We start from the raw sequence: 21,638 nt of genomic DNA on the forward strand, positions 1-21,638 counted from the left end.
TAAGTGGCGCACAGGGTCTGGTCCAACAGGTGAATATAGCTGAACTGCTCTGTAAGAGCGACCAGGCTGTAATTAAATTTAACATGCTGGTAGGTGGGTAAAATTCCAAAGAAACCAACCACATGAGCATTTAACTTCAAAAAGGGGAATTACACAAAAATGAGGAGGCTAGTTAAAGGGAAATTAAAAGGAACAGTCACAAGAGTGAAATGCCTGCAAACAGCATGGACAACTTTTAAAAACACCAGATGCTCAAACTATATGTATACCCCAACTAGAGAAAAAACAGTAAAAGTTACCCCCCCCCCTCCAAAAAATGCCACCCTGGTTAAATAACAGAGTACAAGAGGTGGTGAGAGGTAAAAAGGCATCCTTTAAAAATTGGAAGTCAAATCCTACTCAGGCAAATAGAAAGAAATATAAACTCTAACAAGTCAAGGTCCAAGTATAATTAGACAGGACAAAAGAGAATTTGAAGACCAATTAGCAAAAGACGCAAAAACTATCAGTAAAAAAAATTCTTTTAAGTACATCAGAAGCAGGAAATCTGCCAAACAATCAGTGGGGCCACCAGATGATCGGGGTGGTAGAGGAGCACTCAAGGAAGACAAGGCCATTGTGGAGAAGCTGAATAAATTTTTTGCATTGGTTTTCACTTCAGAGGGTGGGAGGGAGATTCCTGCACCTGAGCCATTCATTTTAGGTGACAACTCTGACCTAGACTGAGATGTCAATAGAGGAGGTTTTGCAACAAATTTATAAATTAAACAGTAATAAGTCATCCGGACCAGATGGTATTTACCCAAGAGTTCTGAAGGAACTCAGGTATGAAATTGAAGAACTACTATCTGTGATATGTAACCTATCACTTACATTAAAGTCTGAACCAGATGACTGGAGGATAGCTAATATAATGCTGATTTTTTAAAAGGCTCCAGAGGTGATCCTGGCAATTACAGGCCAGTAAGCCTAATTTCAGTACCAGGCAGGTTGGTTGAAACTAGAGTAAAGAACAGAGTTATCAGACACCTAGATGAACGTGATATGTTGGGGGAGAGTCAATGAGGCTTTTGTATATTGAAATCATGCCTCACCAATCTACTAGAATTCTTTGAGAGTGTCAAGAAACATGTGGACATATATGACCCAGTAGATATAGTTGTACTTGGACAAATAGAAAGTCTTTGACAAGATCCCTCACCAAAGGCTCTTCAGCAAAGTAGACAGTCATGGGATAAAAGGAAAAGTCCTCTCATGGATTAGTAACTGGTTAAAATATAGGGAACAAAGGGTAGGTATAAATGGTCAGTTTTCACAGTAGAGGGTGTGGTGGAAAATTAACCACACATCGTGTTTGGATCAGAACAAGCCTGAGGCTCCTTTATTGATTACAAGCGCAGGGGGGTAACAGCTCAAAGTAGCTGCCCCCTGATGCAAAGCACACACAGCTTTTTAAAGCTTAAAACAGACAAATTGCACATTCTTCTGTATTAATTACCTTATTTGGAATACATTGCAAAATTAACACTGGTCAGAAGCAAAAATAAGCGTCTTCCCCACTAGCCCCTCTTGTTATTCACTGTCTGTTCTTTTGCGGTCAGCGACCTTTCTAACACAACTGTTGCGGCTATATATTTCATAAGCTTGATGATTGCAAATTTGTTCTGTCCCCAAATTGGTCAAGCACCCTTCCATCAATTGCGTTTTCCCTTATTTGGCATATAATATAAGCTTTTAACAGTTGCTCTGCCTTATTTGGAATACAGCAAAACAAGCTTTTCCTGTTATTGACAAGAGTAATATATACCTCAATAGCTTTCATCAATTTATCTTTCAATGCAGTCTCACCGTTTGTTAAAACTTTAACAGCGTTTAAAAAGTTAGGAAAAAAGTCTGTGTAAAAAACCAACCACACTGAAGGAGTGACCCCCTAGAGCCTGGCTAAGGCAGACTATAGTGCATGAATCACTGGCTAGTCTAATTAGGCTTATCTGTTTTTAAAATGTAGAGAAACTAATACAGCTCCGGCCTGTGCTGTATTAATTTAATAAAATCTATGGACCCAAAACAAACACAGGCGCTTGTACCTGCATCTCAGCACATGGGTTGCAAACATTTAAAAACAAAGACATTCTAATAATGCAATAGAAAAATTCATACTTAAATCTAAAAGTCCTAAGAAAATGAAAGCTTAATATAACTTTTGCATGGATGTGTTAAAAAGCGGGGAGGAGAATAAACTTCTCCCTAATCCACTGGGTTACAGAATAAGGGGACTAGAAACTCGCTGTTACTCAGGTCCGATGGTTTTCACTCTGGGGTGCTTTCTGCATTTCATTCTTTTAAAATTGAAATAAACATGTAAAAATGTTAAATAAAGGGCTCTGTCTTCAGCTAGGTTTGTCTTTTAAAGTGTTTATTCCTTTACAAAACTTAATAGAACTTTCACTTGTATTTGTTAAAAAGCAGGTGAAGAAGTAGCCTTCTTATCTCTGATCCACTGGCTTACAGAGGGTGTTTTTGCTAACAGCGGCTTTGCTGCAAAAGCAAGCAGTTTCAAACTGTCCTTACCAAAAAAATGACCAATGCTAGTCTAAACCATAGGGGGGAACCATTACTTTTATCAACAGGATTTCTGTGTTTTTAACCCTGGGTTGTTTCTGCAGACTCACATGTTATTGAAACACCTATGCCAAACGGGCCATATAAAGAAATGTGTTTTCAGATAGCCTCGTTCTTCAAAGGGGTCATCTTCTTTTCTAATCCACTACCTTCAAAAGGCTGTTTCAAGTTGTTCTCACTAAAATCCCCATAGGGAAAAGCTTTTAAAATTTTTTTCTTAGTCAGGGTTTAGACCTGGGGTGCTTCTGCATGCTCCCTTTTTTATTGAAACGTATGCAAAAGCATTAAATGAAGGAATGTGTCTTCATAGAGCTTGTCTTTTAAAGTGTTTATCCCTTTACAAGCCTTTCACCTCTATTGGTTAAAAACTTTAATAAATTACTTTTATAAACTAACTGGCTGTGGTTTTAACCCTGAGGTAATTTCTTTTTTTATTTTACCTTGTTAATAAGCTTAGTTACAAAGCAATGCCTTCTTCACATAACAAAAGAAAAGGTTTATTTCAACAAGTATTTGGTATAATTTTGTTTTAAAAGCAGCCTAGGGCTTTCTTGTTATGGTCTGGCCTTCTTACCTCTGATTCACTGACCCACAGACGCTGTGTTTGTTGAAAAAGCATGCTGCTTCAAAATGTCCTTACTAAAAAATGACCCATGTTAGTCTAAAACATAGGGGGAAACTTTTTTATCACTATACATTACTTTTATAAACAGGATTTCTGTGTGTTTAACCCTGGATTGTTTCTGCAGACTCACATGTTATTGAAACACCTATGCCATGGGGGTTAAATGAAAAATTGTGTCTTCAGATAGTCTTGTTTTTCAAAGGGGTCGTCGTCTTTTTCTAATCCACTACCTTCATTGTCTTTTCTAATCCACTACCTTCAGAAGGCTGTTTCAAGTTGTTCTCACTGAAAACATTGGGGGAAAACTTTTTCTTAGTCAGGGGTTAGGCCTGGGATGTTTCTGCCTGCTTTTTTTATTGAAACACTCCTGTAAATAAAGAGATGTATCTTTAGGTGGGTTTTTCTTTTAAAATGTTTATTTAATAAGTTAGAAAAGAGGGGATTTTAGGTATTACTTCACAAATAAACACATTTTAAAATTGTTTATAGTGTGTGCTGGTCACCTTTTGTTACAGGGTCCTGTTTGTTTAGATAAGAGCAAAGCAGGCAGCCTCTAAAGAAAAAAAAAAGGCAGGAATCCTGGGCTACATACTTTAGCTTTAATGATTACAAAGTCTTTATTTTATATAGTAAGCTTATTTACAGTTAAAGTTACTGTTCTTTTTAGAACAAGTCTTTGGCATCATTTTATTTTAAAAGCAGGCCTTGGGCTTTCTTATTTCTGATCACAATGGCTTCTTTTTTCACATTGTTCTTACTGACCATGTTAGTCTAAAACTTTGTGTTTTTAATTCCTGAACTGTTTCTGCAGGCTTACCTTTTATTAAAACACTTATGCCAACAGGACTAAATAAAGGAGTGTATCTTTTCAAGGGTTTATTCCCTTACTAGACTTTCACCTCTCTTTGTTAAAAAGTGGGGAAAGAAACAAGCTTCTTCTCTCTGGTCCAGAGGTTAACAAAATAAGGGAAATATAAACTGTCTGTTACTAAAAACCTGGGGTTTTAAACCTGGGGTAATTCTGCCTGCTCTATTTTATTGAAACACCCCTGTAAATAAAGGGCTGTGTCTTTTCAAGTCAATATAAAGCAGAGCTTTATTCCATTACAAAACTTAACGTAACTAACTTGTGATTGTTAAAAAGCAGGTAAAAAAGCAGCCTTCTTCTTTCTAATGACAGCTATCAGCTGCAAAAGCCTGTTGTTTTATATTGGGCTTACTAAAAAAAATAACCAGTGCTAGCCTAAAACCTAGGAAAAAACTTTTAAAAATTGTTTGTTGCTAAAAGCGTATGGTTTTAACTTTTATGAAAACCCCCTTCTAAAAAAAACTACATGGTGGGGAAAATGCTGGGGGTCTGTTTCTTTAGATAAGAATAAGGCCGTTAAAAGGGGAGGGGGAGAATCCTGGACCTATAAAATTGGTTCAGGAAAATGAATTCTATGACGCTGCTGTAGAACAACCTCTGATTGGCCCAATCCAAAGGCGGGAATAACGAGTCTGAAAGTTTCTGACTGTAGTTGCCTCATTTTACAGAAAGACAGGCAAGGTAAAAATGTCTCTCTCTCTTCGATTCAGCCATGTGCTGTCTCTTTCCTCTGTTCTTTCTTTTAACCTACCCTGATACTGAATGCTTTTTTATTCACTGTTTTTATCATGTGTTTGCTAAATTGCCTTTTTAAACCTAGCTTTTAATGTTTTTTATTCACTTTTTAAATATTATTTAATGCTTTAGTCACTCTTTTATCATGTGCTTAGTCAATTTCCTTTTTAAACCAAGCTTTTAATGTTTTTTAGCCATGTTTAGTAAATTTTCTTTTAAAAGTTTTATAGCTTTTAATGTTTTTTTAGCCATGTGCTTACTGAACAGGTTTTGCCTTAGTTTTTAATATTGTTTAATGCTTTTTTTATTCTCTTTTTTATCATGTGCTTACTAAACAGGCTCTGCAACCATGTGCTCTGTATTTTTCCCCTTTTCTTGCCCTGTTTTTTAGGAAAGGTAAAGATCTCTTTCTCTCTCCAATTCAGCCATGTGCTCTCTATTTTCCCCCTGTTACTGAATGCTTTTTTATTCACTTTTTTATTACTTACTAATTTTTAGTGCTTACTAAATTCCCTTTTCTTGCCCTGTTTTTAACCTTTTTTCTTAACCTATCCTGATACTGAATGATTTTTTATTCACTTTTTTTTAATCATGTGCTTACTAAATTGCCTTTTTAAACCTAGCTTTTAATATTTTTTTAGCCAGTTTTTGGCCATGTGCTTATTAAACAAGGTTTTGCCTTAGTTTTTAATATTGTGTAATGATTTTTTAATTCACTTTTTTATTATGTGCTTACTAAACAGGCTTTGCCTTAGTTTTTATTATTGAATGCTTTTCTATTCACTTTTTTACCATGTGCTTCCTAAACAGGCTTTGCCTTACTAAATTTCCTTTTTAATCCTAGTTGTATTGGTTTTAGCCAGTTTTTGACCCTGTGCTTACTAAACAAGTTTTTAATATTATTTAATGCTTTTTTATTCATTTTTAAATCACGTGCTTACTAAATTTCCTTTTTAAACCTTGCTTTAAATGTTTTTTTAAGCCAGTTTTTGGCCATGTGCTTACTCAACAGGTTTTTCCTTAGTTTTTAATATTGTTTAATGCTTTTTTTAATTCACTTTTTTATCATGTACTTCCTAAATTTCCTTTTTAATCCTGTTTTTATACTTTTTAATGTAAGGTAAAGATCCTCTCTAAATCTTGGGACTACAGGATTGGTTCAACAAGTGCATTATTCTGTGACCTAGCTGTAAAACAATCTCTGATTGGTCCACCAAAAGGAGGGGCTAGCTCCCAAGAGCGCTGCCCAGAACAGCTATCATTTCACTACCAACAGTCGGTGGGATAGGATGTTTCGCTCTGCATGTGATCAGTAACACAAACATTCTATTCTTTAATAACAGATCTCCTTACTGAATCACATCCAATAACCTTACCCAAACGTCTCTCGCTCTAATCTTTCAGTGTATCACATTTTCTATTCTTTTATAGCATACCTTTACCAGCCTCTCTTTTCTTTAATAACCTGCCCTTTAACAACAGCTCTCCTTACTCAATCACCTTTTTTCAATAAACCTGACCCAAACTTTCCTTTTCATCAACCCTAAACTTCTCTCACTCTAGTCTTTCAACCTTTTTCTCTCAATGTCTCACATTTTCCATTCTTTTATAGCATACCATCATCTCTCTTTTCTTTAATAACCTGCCCTTTAACAACAGCTCTCCTTACACAATCACCTTTTTTCAATAAACCTGACCCAAACTTTAAACTGCTCTCAGTGTATCCAAACACAGCACTTCCCCCATTCAAACGAGCACAATTTTTTTTTTCAAAATGGCCGACGGCGCCAAACTTCGGCGCCAACGGAAATGGGGTAGGAGGATGGGACAAAAGACCCAAATGGGGTGTCGAAACATGTCAAAAATGCATGGTGATGAAAGCTATTGAGGAAAATACTACTGACAGGTTTGTTCTTTTGCGGTTAACGGTCTTTCCTAATTTCTAGCTGCTATGGTTACATTTCTTAAGCTGTGCTGTTGTAACTGCCCCACAATGAAATTTTCCTCACCCTCTTCTTATGCTCTATATACACAGTTAGCTTGATCAAAGTTTTAGACCTGTAAGTTAGGCCTACTAGATTTTTCCTCCACAAGGGTCCCCCCACCAGGATCTGTACTGGGACCTGTGCTGTTCAACACATTCATAAATCATCTAGAGAAAGGGGTAAACAGTGAGGTGGAAAAATTTGCAGATGATACAAAATTACTCAAGATAGTTAAGTCCAAAGCAGCTTGCAAAGACTTATAAAGGGATCTCACAAAACTGGGTGACTGGGCAAGAAAATGGCAGATGAAATTCAGTGTTGATAAATGAAAATTATTGGACATAAGTAAACATAATCCCAACTATACCTACAAATGATGGGGTCTAAATTAGTTGTTACGACACAAGAAAGAGATCTTGGAGGCACCCTGGATAGCTCTCTGGAAACATCTACTCAATGTACATCAGCAGTCAGAAAAAGCTAACTGATTTTTAAGAACCATTAGGAAAGGGATAGATAGTAAGATAGAAAATATCATAATGCCACTATATACATCCATGGTACTCTCACATCTTGAATATTACATACAGTTCTGGTTGCCCCATCTCAAAAAAGATATATTAGAATTGGAAAAAGTACAGTAAATGTAGAGGTATGAAACAACTTCCATATGAGGAGAAGTTAAAAGTACTGGGACATTTCAGCTTGGAAAAGAGATTACTAAGGGTGAATATGATAGAAATGTATAAAACCATGAATGGTGTGGAGAAAGTGAATAAGGAAATGTTATTTATCCCTTCACATAACACATAATACCCTCACAAGCATCTGGCACCAGCCACTGGGCCAGATGGACCATTAGTCTGACCAGTATGGCTGTTCTTAAGTATTTTTATTAACATTATAAAATAATTTATGTTCCATTAGCCTTCTCCTCAGAAGCAGCTAATTTGTTTTGGCTTGAAACGTTCCAGAAAAATTCAGCCTGAGCCAAACACCCGGCTTCAAAAATATCAGCCCAAATGGTTAAAGTTTACCCAAGTTAAAACCACAGAAACAGGGTCTTATAATGGGAAGTGTCGGGCAACCTTAATAAGAAGCAGTGCCACCATCCTTGCATATAATAACGGGGTGAACAAAAAAAGACATATTCAGGCAACCGTACATTTTGTGATGTTTGTGGTCTGGATCCATATTTGGCCAGCTGGGCCTTTCTCTCGTTTATACTATATACGGTTACTAAAAGGAAGAAGACAAAAATCATTCTAGTCACTTTTGAAATTCAGTGTGTAAGGGACTTGCTAATGGAAATATGTAATAACAATAAATTGAACTGGGATTCCCACAAGGCTCAAAGTCAGTCTCCTCCCCCACCCCCAGTAGTAGAAAAATGTATATACTGTTCTCTGTAAGAAGCACACTTGCAGTAAATCAGCATGTGCTGTTTTAAATCAAGTTGAAGAGCTTTTCTCAGACATTTGCTAGCATTTCTGATATGAGTCTTCTACTGAGGTGAAGTCAGAATGAAAACTGGACACAGCAAGCAGCCATGTATTGAAATAAAAAAGCAGGCAGATTACACAGCCCATAGAAATTCATTAGTGAATCACGCTACTAGGAAATAGCCATAATAAGGAAATGAGTCCTAATTATAATGTCGTAGGAACCAATTCTGGTATAATAGAATCATAGAATATCAGGGTTGGAAGGGACCTCAGGAGGTCATCTAGTCCAACCCCCTGCTTAAAGCAGGACCAATCCCCAATTAAATCATCCCAGCCAGGGCTTTGTCAAGCCTAACCTTAAAAACTTCTAAGGAAGGAGATTCCACCACCTCCCTAGGTAACGCATTCCAATGTTTCACCACCCTCCTAGTGAAAAAGCTTTTCCTAATATCCAACCTAAATCTCCCCCACTGCAACTTGAGACCATTACTCCTTGTCCTGTCATCCGCTACCACTGAGAATAGCCTAGATCCATCCTCTTTGGAACCACCTTTTAGGTAGTTGAAAGCAGCTATCAAATCCCCCCTCATTCTTCTCTTCTGTAGACTAAACAATCCCAGTTCCCTCAGCCTCTCCTCATAAGTCATGTGTTCCAGTTCCCTAATCATTTTTGTTGCCCTCCGCTGGACTCTCTCTCCAATTTTCCCACATCCTTCTTATAGTGTGGGGCCCAAAACTGGACACAGTACTCCAAATGAGGCCTCACCAATGTTGAATAGAGGGGAATGATCACGTCCCTTGATCTGCTGGCAATGCCCCTACTTATACATCCCAAAATGCCATTGGCCTTCTTGGCAACAAGGGCACACTGTTGACTCACATCCAGCTTCTCGTCCACTGTAACCCCTAGGGCCTTTTCTGCAGAACTGCTGCCTAGCCATTCGGTCCCTAGTCTGTAGCTGTGCATTGGATTCTTCCGTCCTTAGTGCAGGACTCTGCACTTGCCCTTGTTGAACCTCATCAGATTTCTTTTGGCCCAATCCTCCAATTTGTCTAGGTCCCTCTGTATCCTATCCCTACCCTCCAGCGTATCTACCACTCCTCCCAGTTTAGTGTTGTCTGCAAACTTGCTGAGGGTGCAATCCACACCATCCTCCAGATCATTTATGAAGATATTGAACAAACCGGCCCCAGGACCGACCCTTGGGGCACTCTGCTTGATACTGGCTGCCAACTAGACATGGAGCCATTGATCACTACCCGTTGAGCCCGACAATCTAGCCAACTTTCTACCCACCTTATAGTCCATTCATGCAGCACATACTTCTTTAACTTGCTGACAAGAATACTGTGGGAGACCGTGTCAAAAGCTTTGCTAAAGTCAAGGAACAACACGTCCACTGCTTTCCCTTCATCCACAGAACCAGTTATCTCATCATAGAAGGCAATTAGATTAGTCAGGCATGACTTGCCCTTGGTGAATCCATGCTGACTGTTCCTGATCACTTTCCTCTCATCTAAGTGCTTCAGAATGGATTCCTTGAGGACCTGCTCCATGATTTTTCTGGTTAAATTGGTTAAATACATTTTAACCAGCATCCCTAGGGGACAGACATTTGACTATTGGTTTTTGAACAGCGTCCTTCCTAATAAAGGAAATAAACATGAGTGCCAGCTGGAAGTCTCTGCTGTCTTGGAAAGCTCACCATACCCTGGATTTCTGAGCAACTAGTTGTAAACAGCCTCCTGAACTCTGCTACATGCTCATCTGCTAGACTCCTGGAAATCTAACAAGAATTTTTTCCATTCATACCTCCAGGGCTAGCCCTGGGCACATGGGCAGTGTACCCCTGAACAAGGCCTTGCACTTTGGAGGGTCCTGCTCTGTCCAATGTTTCCCCATGCAGTGGCTCAGAATGGCCTGGGGGCCAGCCATCTACCACTACTGTCAGTCCTTCACAACAAGTGCCTTCAGCCCCATCCTCCCCACCAGCTGAGGAACTTGCCTTCTCTCCTCTTTTGCACCAATATAAAATTAACCAGAATCAAAGTACCTAACCCCTAATGCACTGGAATACACCGTCACTGTCGGAAGACAGGATACTGGGCTAAATGGACCTTTGGTCTGACCCAGTATGGCCATTCTTATAGTCTTATGTTCTAACTTTCCCCCTGCCAGAGCTAATACTTATGAATCTTCAAAGCACTTGCTGATAGACCCTCACAACATTACAGTGAGGCTGGCAAGTATTAATATTCCCATTTTGCAGATGGGGAAACTGAAGCTGCATGGTTAAGTGACTTTCCCAAAGTCACAAAAGGAGACAGCATCATAAGAGGAGTTCCTGGCTCCTTGCTCTGTGCTTTAGCCCATCTATACATCTCCTTTCACTGCCCACAGCGCCCGATAACTTCCTCTGGAGTTGTGGGTGTTTTCCGTACCTCTGAAAAAAGGCCCTTAAAAAAGACCCACAGCTCAGGTCTCAGGTTGTATTTATAGAACAGAAACAGAACAAGACCTGCCCCTTTATAAGGGAGTTGCTAAATACCAAGCAACCCTTCATGCCAGCGTGGCTTGAAGAAAGTGAGACTCTGCTGTTAAGGACTATATACTGTTTTCTATTGACTGTATGGCATAAGACTCTGTCTATACCAGAGTGGCTGGATCAAATTGGGCTGTAACTGGATTGTGACAAGGCTGTGAAATTTGTGACGTTTAACACTAGACAAATCGATACTGGAAATAAGGTGTAAATTTTTAACAGTGAGAGTAATTAACCACCAGAACAATTATCAAGGCTGGTGGTGGATTCTCCATCACTCACAATTTTTAAATCAAGATTGGATGTTGTTGTAAAAGAACATGATCTAGGCATTATTTTGGGGACATTTTATGTCCTGTGTTATACAGGAGGTCAGACTAGATGATCACAATGGTCCATTTTGGCCTTAGAATCTATGTGTTTAGAAGACATCCAATCTTAAAAGACATCCAGTACTGAAGCTCTCTGTTGTAATGATTATTGTTTTGTTTCTGATCTTTACAGGGCAGGGATTTGTAAACCTGTTAATATTTCCTAAATAGTATTCAAAGATTTACCTTATTTTCTATTTGACTTTTGCTGATTTCAGCTTCCAGGGATTAAATTTTTGTCTGCTTCATTGGAGAATCCTCTGGTATCACAAATCTTTCCCTGAAGGAACTCAGATTTGGGATTTTAGTTTGCGCTCCTCATGAAAATAACTCAAAGTTTAGATCTCAACTCCCACAAGGTCTGGTGGCAAAGGGTTCAGATTTAGTCCTGTTGCCTGGGCCCATCTCAAATACTTGGCATTTTTTTCAGGTGTTTTATATCCCGAAACTCTCAACAGCTGATTCCATCCATTGTTCTGGGAGAGGTGTGTTTCTTATTTCATTTAAGTATGTATCCTATGTAGTGTCTTCACTTCCTGGTTTTCATTATTGTTCAGTTAACAGCAATTAGTACTTATAACAGCAGTTAACATTCCCAAAGCACTGTATACACATTCACTGTTGTTCTATTTTGTTTGTGTAATATATTTATCATAGAGGGCATCTAGTGGTTTTAGCACAGGAATGGATGCCAAGGGTTTTAATTCCAGGGCTGACACCAACTCCTTCTGTGCCCTTGGCCAAGTCACTTTGTCTCACTCTATGCCTCAGTTTCCCCACTGATAATATAGAGACAATAATACTTCCCCACATCACAGTAAAATAATGAGGATTAAATAATATCTACATCTGTAAAGGGGTATATAAATACTAAAGATGTTTTTAAAAATTTCCAAGTGAATTTAAAAGACAAGTGTCTGCATTTAGTCACTACACTAAATACAAGGAAAGGGAATTATCATGCATCTCAAGAATGATAATTTGTGGGGGAGGGATAGCTCAGTGGTTTGAGCATTGGCCTGCTAAACCCAGGGTTGTGAGTTCAATCCTTGAGGGGCCATTTAGGGACCTGGGGCAAAAATAGGGAATTGGTCCTGCTTTGAGCAGGGGGTTGGACTAGATGACCTCCTGAGGGCCCTTCCAACCCTGATATTCTATGATGGAAAACATCAGGGAACAAAAAGAGTGGATCACAAGTCAAAGCAATTTGTCACAACCTGGTTAAATTCTTCCCATGCTTCTACTCTTCTCAATACATTTTGCCCCAACTAGAGCTTCCATCACTGTCATGTTCAAAGCAGAGGTTTGCTGCGTGTGACACAGCAGTCACTGACCTTATAGGGGCTCACTGCTCAGCAAGGCCTGCCTCTCCCCATCTGCAGCAGCCAGGCCTCCAAATAGAAGAACTGTGCCAGCCCTTTTTCAGTGAAGATGCCCTCTTGGGCTGTGAAAGGTCAGCTCCCCTGTAAAGCTAATAGGGTCTGAAGTGATTAGAACGTGCGATCACTCAGAGAATCCCTGAGCATGTATGATTAATGGCCTCCTTTGGAAAAGAGAGGCAGGCAGCGGGGAGGGGGTGGTCCTAGGGGACTTGCTGAGCAAGCCAGCCTGGTAGTATGATGAATGGGGGTGTCTTTCAGATCACACAGTTAAATACACTCTCCTTCTGGGGCTGGGTATGGGAGGGAGATGGGTAGGAGAGGCAGAGATATCACAGAATTTGCCATCCGTACATTGAAGCAGTAGGTCCTTTGCCCTTTCAAGCCAGGCTGGACAATACGCTGAAGGGGGCATTGGCCCCAGAGGCTCCCATGAGCTAACAGATCTTTTCCCTAATTGCTCGAATGTGTCAGGCAAGGGAGGCTCCATTTCCCTGCGGGAGGAGGCGGGGTGGTAATGGGGCCCCACAGGCTGTGAATGTTATACTAGAGGGCTTCTCTTCTAGCTTTTCTGTGCTGCTGTTGCCTGCTGCAATACCTTCCCCACTTTGGAGGATTCCTTGCAGTGGCATGTATGGTAGTGAGCAATTCTCCACTAGCACATGTACAAATAATGGAAAGGCCTCCACAAAACAACTAGAACCAAAATTCCTGAATGCTGTCGTTTTCATACCCCAATCTTAGAGAAATCTGAGGCAGTTTGCCCCCAGGGGGCACTGCTAGAATTCTGAGGGCCCTGCCCCCCATTTATTATTTAGATTACATTAGCAGCTACAAGCCACAACCAGAAATATGGTCCCTTTGAGAACATAAGACTGCCCATGCTGGGTCAGACCATAGCTCTATCTAGCCCAGTATCCTGTTTTTCGACTAGCCGGTGCCAGATACTTCAATACTTCCGTGCTAGTTTAAAGCCTGCTGCCTATTAATTTCATCGGATGACCCGTGGTTCTTGTGTGATGTGAAGGGGTAGTCACACTTCCTTATTTACCTTCTCAACACCACTCATGATTTTGTAAACAGCTATCGTATCCCCCTTAGCCGTCTCTTTTCTAAGCTGAACAGTAATTTTGCCTAAAATACAACTGCTTCCATATTTCTAATAATTTTTGTTGCTCTTCTCTCTATTTTTTCCAATGCTGATATACCCATTTTTTCAGATGAGGTGGTTTGACCTGCACACAGTATTTATGGGCATACCATGGATTTATGAAGTAGCATTATGATATTTTATGGCTTATTTTATGCCCTATTCTAATGGTGATGTTTGATTGGGTCTCGTACGAAGCTCAGGCCCAGTATTATTAGAATTCCTGTTTAATTAGGAACCCCGACATTCCCAGTTGCAACACTCACACTTAGGAAAAACCTTCTGTATCTGTAATGCTTTTATTAACACAGTTAGCAAAGTTACCTAGCAAGATAGGTCGCGATAATACAGAATGAGTTGGGCCTGCATCTTACTCACACCCTCCCATGCAGAACAACCTGAAGTGTTAGTTATCATCTTCCCCATCCCCATCATCGCCATCACCAGTGGTCGTCCTCTGGCATCTCCCAAAGCACGCAGGCTGGAATACAGCTTTTCTCATGTGTTACACTGACGGCACATTCATATTCAATGGGGGAGAGGATCAGCCCCTTTTCCTTTTTTGTAGTGCCTCACCTACTAATGTTGGGGTGCCCTTCTCCGATAGGTTATTCAGGCTTTTACCTCAAGTTCATTAGCATATGTCCATTAGTTACCATGGCATTCTCACGGTCAGACAGCTGTCCCTAACTTAAACTAGCTGGTATAAGCTGGTATAAACTAGCACCTTGTGGTTAGTTCAGACATTACAACATTCCATTTTGTGATATCTTATGAGACAGAGTTAATCTTGTGCTAAGGCTTTTGGGGCCTTATGCCTTGAAGCTAACGATCCAACCAGTGGACCAAATTCGGTGATGAATCCTGGTCATGTGCCATCTGTGGCATGTTGCGCACATGCTAAGAAGTAGTTTAGCTCAGCCATTGTCTTACAGGCCTTGAGGCCTGTAGGTTTATTGCCTTACTGCCGTAACTTATACCTATGCATAGACCCATGCACCTGTAGGCTATAAGCTACAGGGCAGAGACTGTCTTTTTGTTCTGTGTTTGCACAGCGCCTAGCACCATGGGGTCCTGGTTCGTGACTTGGGCCATCTAGGTGCTATTGTAATACAAATAATAATAGTCTCTTTTGGCAATAAAATCTATGAATTTTGGGAAAGTTTGGACCCAGATCAAGAGCTGAACCTCTTGTCTCAGAGCCCTTAGTCCAATTTTATTTCAGGTCCAAAAAGGAGAGAAAACATTTGCCTTCATATAAATTGTTTATATGCCCTCACCTGGAATACTGTGTTCTGTCCTGGTTGCCTTGTCTCAAGGCGGATTGGGGCAGAAATAGAGAGGAGGGAAGGATCCAAGGAAGGGTGACAAAAATGATTAGAGGTGGGAAAGACTTCTGTAGCAGGAGAGATCAAAAAGACTGGGACTTTTTAGAGAGGGAGGGGATATAAAATAACGGATAAGAAAGAGCAGGTGAAGTGAAAGCTCCTATATTCCCTCTCTTCTATCATAAAACAAGGGGACATCCTAGGAAACTAAAAAGCAATACATGTATAGCTGTTAAAAAGGAAATATTTTTACACAATGCATAATAAGCCTGTGGAATTCATTGCCACAAGATATCACTGGGGCCAGAAATTTGTCAGGATTCAAAAAAGGACTGGTCACTTATCCAGCTCATGAGAACATCCACAGTTAAACTGGAGTGGATACAAATAAGATAAGGTATTAAAATCCTCATGCTTCAGGGGATGAGTCAACTTTAATTGCTGGGATTCAGGAAGAAATTTCTCCCAGGTGCAGCTTATTTCATGACTGTTCACTACAGGGATTCTTCATCTCTTTGTGAAGTATTTGTCAGAAACATGAGTGGATTAAATAGTCTACTAGTTTGCCTGAGTTTGCAAAGGCCTTATGCTCAATGTCATTTGTCTGTCTGACTGTGTGTAGGTAACCTGATAACCTTTGAACACTCTCTCTCCAATCAATTCCAGAATTTCAGGGAATGTTCCAGGCATTAGTGATCAGAACCCTATTGACAAATGGAGCCCTTTAGCACAGCCCCAGTACCTCTGCAATTGTTTATAGATCAAAGGGCTGGTTGACGGCATCCATTAATGCCTTTGTGCATAACACTACCCCAGCTCATCTCTGCTTATCCTCCCAATAGCTTACCATGTTGACGCACTGAGTGACTTCTTTCCCAGACAGAAAAAAGAATAATGGAGGAAGGGGGCCCATAGAGCCCCTGGCAGGGAGACATAGGGGGGAATTGCAGAGAGTCTCTGAAAAAGAGAGGCACAGGTGGGTAGCACATGAGGAGCTTGGGGGAGGAGGGAATGGAGGAATGCAAGGAGCCGCAGGTATGTGCAATGAGCCTGGCTGACAGAAACAAGAAAGCATTTGACCACCCACCCCCCTCCCGCAAATCTAATTGGCTACCACAGTAACACTGTTTCTATAATAATGATACCTGCGCAGAACCCATTCAAGGCACATGGGAATTAGCTCCATTTTACAGATGGATAAACTGAGGCACCGAGAACTTAAGTGACTTGTCAACAGTCTCATGGGACTTCTTTACCACAGCCAGCAATAATGTCCAGATCTATACCCTAACCACAACACCATCCTTCTACCACCAGCCCTCAAAGAGGAAAAAGCCTTATCCTTGTCTGAATTCACCTGCCATTTTCCTCTCTGTCTCCTTCTCAGTCTGTGCTGCTGGAATGTTTGAGCTGGTGAGAGGGGAGAGGTTAGGTGGGTGGTTAACCCTGGCTGTAGATCTCACAGCTGTTGGTTTTAAAAACAGGAAGGAAAGCTGAAAAAGGTAGTGATGAGAAAAGTTGCTGGCAGTCACTTCATCATCTGCCAGTTTCAAGGCCTGCACTAGTAAGAAGCTTTAAGAGTGTTTTAAAGTGTGTCATGGTTCAGATCCAGCTCATAGTTCACGAGGAGGCATAGCCTTGATTTCCAGCAACTGGTGAGTTACAATCCATTCATTGTATGGAGATGTTTATTGTGTCAGCCTGTTGCATTGATATATGAATATGAAGATGTTTCACACAGGACGGTACTTCATAAATGTTCTGTCCAGTGTCAGGAGATGAGAACATGCTGAGCATTGTGATAACTCTTTGGAAACTATGGTATATCTTGGCAGTCTTAAAATTGGAGAAGAGGAGGGATGGTCCAATGGTTAGAGATGTGAGTTAGTACCTGGGGCTTGGAAGCTCTGGATTCAATTCTCTGTTCCTGTGTGATCTTGGGCCAGTCACTCTGTTCCCCATCTGCCCAACAGGGATAAGAGCACTTTCCTAGTTCCCTGGAGTGTTAGGTGGAAGAGATTGTCAGGTGCTCATGCTATGGTAATGAGGTCCATATAAGTACATTAGAAAGATAGAAATGAGAGTTGTCCTCACCCATTCCTAGTGGTGAGATCCTACCTCCCAAGACCCTCGGAGTTCTTCAGCTGAGCTGACTTATCTGAGGCCCTGAGTTAACCCTCTTTCTTGCCAGAGTAAATCCTCCCACTTGTAGTAACCTCTCTTTGGTTCAACACTCTTCCCTCTTGCCCCCATTCTGTCTGCACATGTGTGATTTTCCGAGGGCTGAAAGGTTTAGTGGGTTGAGCTCTGAAAGATGCAAGAGGCAGTTCCTTAGTTAAATAAAAAGATATTGTCCAGTAAAGTGGGATAGAAGCCCTCTGGGGCTGGAGCCTGGCCTCTTTTGCTAGGCACTCGAAGTTGTCTCATGCAGGAGGTCTGAATATTCTCAGGATTTGTAGTAGGTTCGGGAGGGTGCAGAGAGACAGTAAATTCTTTTCCCTCAGAATTAAAGCAGAATGAGTCTGAGTAGGGAGGGTGACCTGCCTGAAAGGTCTTAGCCTATATGTGAACACCCCCAACCTTTTTTGAGGTGGGAGAATTGGAAATGTAGGCCCAAAGCCACATCTGAATACCACAGGTTAGACTGGGCTGAACTGGCATTGTGAACCTAAACACCTCTAATCCACCACTATGGGGATATGGGAGAGGTAAACTCTTACAGGATATGCCTTCAATGCAGTGACAGCTTGGACCCATCTCTAGTGTAAAGAGCATCTACCAACAGGACATTCCTCATAGAATAGTAGGACTGGATGGGACCTCGAGAGGTCATCTAGTCCTGTCCCCTGCACCCATGGCAGGACTAAGTATTATCTAGACTCTCCCTGACAGGTGTTTGTCTAACCTGCTCTTAAAAATCTCCAGTGATGGAGATTCCACAACCTCCCTGGGTAATTTATTCTGGTGCTTAACTACACTGACAGGAAGTTTTTCCTAATGTCCAACCTAAACCGCCCTTGCTGCAATTTAAGTCCACGGCTTCTTGTCCTTTCCTCAGAAATTAGCGAGAACAAATTTTCACCATCCTCCTTGTAACAACCTTTTGTATACTTTGAAAACTATCATATCCCTCCTCAGTCTTCTCTTCTCCAGACTAAACAAACCCAGTTTTTTCAATCTTACCTCAGATGTCATATTTTCTAGACCTTTAATCATTTTTGTTGCTCTTCTCTGGACTTTCTCCAATTTGTCCACATCTTTCCTGAAATGTGGTGTCCAAAACTGGACACAAAACTCCAGCTGAAGCCTAATCAGCACGGAGTAGAGCAGAAAAATTACTTCTTGTGTTTTGCTTACAACACTCCTGTTAATACATCCCAGAATGATGTTTGCTTTTTTTGCAACAGTGTTACACTGCTGACTCATATTTAGCTTGTGATCCACTCTGACCCCCAGATTCTTTCTGCAGTACTCCTTCCTAGGCAGTCATTTCACATTTTGTACGTGTGCAACTGATTGTTCCTTCCTAAATGGAGTACTTTGCATTTGTCCTTATTGAATTACTTCAGCCCATTTCTCCAGTTTGTCCAGATCATATTGATTTTTAACTCTATCCTCCAAAGCACTTGCAACCCTTTCCAGCTTGGTATCGTCCGCAAACTTTATAGGTGTCCTATCTATGCCATTAGCTAAATCACTGATGAAGATTTTGAACAGAACCAGACCCAGAACTGATCTCTGCGGGACCCCCCTTGATATGCATATTAATTTCCAGCTTCAGCTTTAAAGGGAGGGAATCAAAGAGTTAACAGACCAGTGCTTTATAAACCACCCCAACCACTGTGAACCGCCAACTCATTTATTACAGCTAGACGCGTCAATGGCTATCTGCCTCCTGCGTGAAATATCTAACTGGGTCAGAGCCCCATTATGCTACATGTGGAAAAGCAGGACATGGCCCATCTTGCAGTCCTCTCAACGTACACTTTAATTCTGATCAATAAACATGTGACTCCAGTTCCCTCTCTAAGAGCACCAGGACTATTGAGTAGCTACCATCAAACTCCTTCTGCTCTTAATGGAGGTTCAGAGAAGGACAGGCAAATTCTGTGCCAGGAAAGTGTCATTTTCAATCCCTTCTCATATGCTGACACTGGACAGGAGCAGCCTAGCTGGGAGTAATGCTAGGGATGAGCCAAGTGATTTTAACGGGAGAGATGTCTGGAAACCAGAAAACAGCTTTTTGATTTGTCTCCTCCTTGTGCCCCTTTTATTTGAACATGGTGCTTTCTGGGTTGTGTTCACACCGATGCTTGGGAATTGGCTGCTCTTCATACATATATCTATTAGTCACACGTGAGCAAGGTGACAGTATTTGCTATTCACCTTCTCTGCTTTTCCTGCTTTAAAAAGTTTCACTCTGCCACTGAGGGGTCAGAAGGAATACCCTGTGATTTCACTGATCTGTCACCCTCTTTGTGTTGTGAACAGCAAATAGCAGAAGTGAGGGGGGGTTAATTTGTACAATTACAACTGGTGAAAATTCAAGTCTGTTCATGATCAATTCACAAGCAGAAAATGTGTTGGATATTTTATTTTATTGGCTGTCTCCCCATGTAGGTTTGATTTGAGACACAAGCTCGGGGAAGGGGAATTGAAGCAAAGTGCTCTTTTGGCAGGGGATCTGGCACCAGATCTAGGAAAGGCGAGCACTGGTGTATGAAGGATCTGCTGCATTAGCGTGTGCTGGATTTTGCTTCATTCCTTCCAATGCCTTTGATGTTCTGTATTTCTCAAGGAATAATTCCATTAGTTCATAGAATCATAGAATATCAGGGTTGGAAGGGACCTCAGGAGGTCATCTAGTCCAACCTCCTGCTCAAAAGCAGGACCAATCCCCAATTAAATCATCCCAGCCAGGGCTTTGTCAAGCCTGACCTTAAAAACCTCTAATGAAGGAGATTCTACCACCTCCCTAGGTAATGCATTCCAGTGTTTCACCACCCTCTTAGTGAAAAAGTTTTTCCTAATATCCAACCTAAACCTCCCCCACTGCAACTTGAGACCATTACTCCTTGTCCTGTCCTCTTCTACCACTGAGAATAGTCTAGAACCATCCTCTCTGGAACCACCTCTCAGGTAGTTGAAAGCAGCTGTCAAATCCCCCCTCATTCTTCTCTTCTGCAGACTAAACAATCCCAGTTCCCTCAGCCTCTCATAAGTCATGTGTTCCAGACCCCTAATCATTTTTGTTGCCCTTCGCTGGACTCTCTCCAATTTATCCACGTCCTTCTTGTAGTGTGGGGCCCAAAACTGGACACAGTACTCCAGATGAGGCCTCACCAATGTCGAATAGAGGGGAACGATCACGTCCCTCGATCTGCTCGCTATGCCCCTACTTATACATCCCAAAATGCCATTGGCCTTCTTGTCAACAAGGGCACACTGCTGACTCATATCCAGCTTCTTGTCCACTGTCACCCCTAGGTCCTTTTCCGCAGAACTGCTGCCGAGCCATTCGGTCCCTAGTCTGTAGCTGTGCATTGGATTCTTCCGTCCTAAGTGCAGGACCCTGCACTTATCCTTATTGAACCTCATCAGATTTCTTTTGGCCCAATCCTCCAATTTGTCTAGGTCCCTCTGTATCCTATCCCTGCCCTCCAGCGTATCTACCACTCCTCCTAGTTTAGTATCATCCGCAAATTTGCTGAGAGTGCAATCCACACCATCCTCCAGATCATTTATGAAGATGTTGAACAAAACCGGCCCCAGGACCGACCCCTGGGGCACTCCACTTGACACCGGCTGCCAACTAGACATGGAGCCATTGATCACTACCCATTGAGCCCGACAATCTAGCCAACTTTCTACCCACTTTATAGTGCATTCATCCAGCCCTATAAGTTCTAATTAGCACTTTACAAACACTGACTAATCTTCACAACAACTTTCCATGAAGCAGGTAAATAACGAGTTATCCCAGTGCAGCTTTGCATGCCACAAAACTGAAATGGAGAGATCAAATATTTTGCCCAAGGTCACAAGGTGAGTCAGGGGATAGAATTCAGGAGGTTCTGGCTACCAGGCCTTAGATTTTGCTCCAAACTCAAAGTGAATCTGAACAAAATATTTCTGAGTTCTGAAAAAAAGTTCCATTACATTGGTGTGGAGGGGGAACCCATAAAAATACATTTTGCACTGGTTCTGGCTGGGATGGAAACCAGAAATGCTAAGATACCAGGAGAGGGAAGCAGTTCTTGTGGCACTTTTGGTATTACTAGAAGTACTGAAACTCTCACCAGTGAGTCTGAGTTCTTTCAAGATTCCCAGCAACTTGTTGCAGACCTGAAGGCTTGGGTCAGATAAGGATCTGGATAAGAATCCAAGGGGAACTTTATCTTGTCAGAGCCAGGATGAGAACTCACAAATTCCTCGCTCCCAGTCCATTGCTCAGACAGAAATAAATTTTAGGAACAATTTGAATGTGAAGAGGGCAGTGGGTTGGAGAACAGGTTTATGGAGGGCAATGTTGCCATAGCTGGTGTTTTTTCTTATATCCCCATATCCTGGAGTCACGTGAGAATCTC

The sequence above is a fragment of the Lepidochelys olivacea genome, assembly GCF_965140295.1.
Source record: "Lepidochelys olivacea isolate rLepOli2 genome assembly, chromosome: 1".
Lineage (NCBI taxonomy): Eukaryota > Metazoa > Chordata > Testudines > Cheloniidae > Lepidochelys > Lepidochelys olivacea.